Source organism: Mauremys mutica, unplaced genomic scaffold (genome assembly GCF_020497125.1).
Source record: "Mauremys mutica isolate MM-2020 ecotype Southern unplaced genomic scaffold, ASM2049712v1 Super-Scaffold_100210, whole genome shotgun sequence".
NCBI classification, from domain to species: domain Eukaryota; kingdom Metazoa; phylum Chordata; order Testudines; family Geoemydidae; genus Mauremys; species Mauremys mutica.
Genome location: NW_025423288.1, coordinates 22,456 through 23,246, shown reverse-complemented (window position 1 = coordinate 23,246; position 791 = coordinate 22,456). Strand labels below are relative to the sequence as shown.

At 44.8% G+C, this 791-nt stretch overlaps 1 non-coding gene across 1 annotated transcript; it reads left to right on the top strand.

The window, feature by feature from the left end:
• The first annotated feature begins 316 nt into the window (after positions 1 to 316).
• Positions 317 to 533, top strand: LOC123360071. Its single transcript, XR_006575963.1, has one exon. It is a non-coding gene; the product is annotated as a small nucleolar RNA U3 (small nucleolar RNA).
• The last annotated feature ends 258 nt before the right edge of the window (positions 534 to 791 follow it).

Genomic DNA, 791 nt, shown 5'->3' with positions numbered 1-791 from the left:
CGCATTGTCTGTGCCTGACAGGCTGTCATGTGGTACGGAGGAGCCTGTGAGAGGTATACCAAAGCAAGAGGGTTTGATTAGTTGCTAGGAGCTCCACATGCTAATCAGGAGGTGTGTTTCTGTAAATAGCGACATAAACATCTTCTAATGGACAGTGTTCTAAAGCTGTCTCAATTGTGCTTAATGAAATGGGAACCTGGTTTTAGATTTTTGGTCTTTAATTCTCTGGGGGTGAAACCTGTTGTATGAAAACATTCACCGTGGGAAGAAAGCTTGTGCACGTTAGCCTGGGTGTGTAGCCAAGCACAGCTTTGTTAAGACTATACTGTCAGGGATCATTTCTATAGTTTGTAACTAGAGAAGTATGGTTGAAAGTGTCTGACCTTGCTAACCACAATGAAGAGTTAAAGTGTTCTCTTCTGAGCATGAAGTGAGTGGATAGTGGTGCTTTAATGCATCTGCTATCTCCTATTGATGAGTGTTCTTGCTTTCCTTTTGGGAAATTGAGAGGAAAAGAGCACAGACTGAGTGGTTAGTCCTTATAAAACAAGTTTAAAAATAAAATATCATAGTAGCTGGAGGGCAGTCTCCAGCTACTATGATATTCCAGGCAGGACTGAATCTCCAGGAGACAAAGCTTAAAGAAGAGAATGACCTGGGAGTCATTCCTGTTTTTGCCCTGGTATCCCTGTCCGACCTCACTGAGGCCAGCCAGGAGCACTCGCGGGACGAAGATGACAGATACCAGTCCTACTGTACCGTCTGCCGTCCGGAAGGGAAGGGGATGCTGC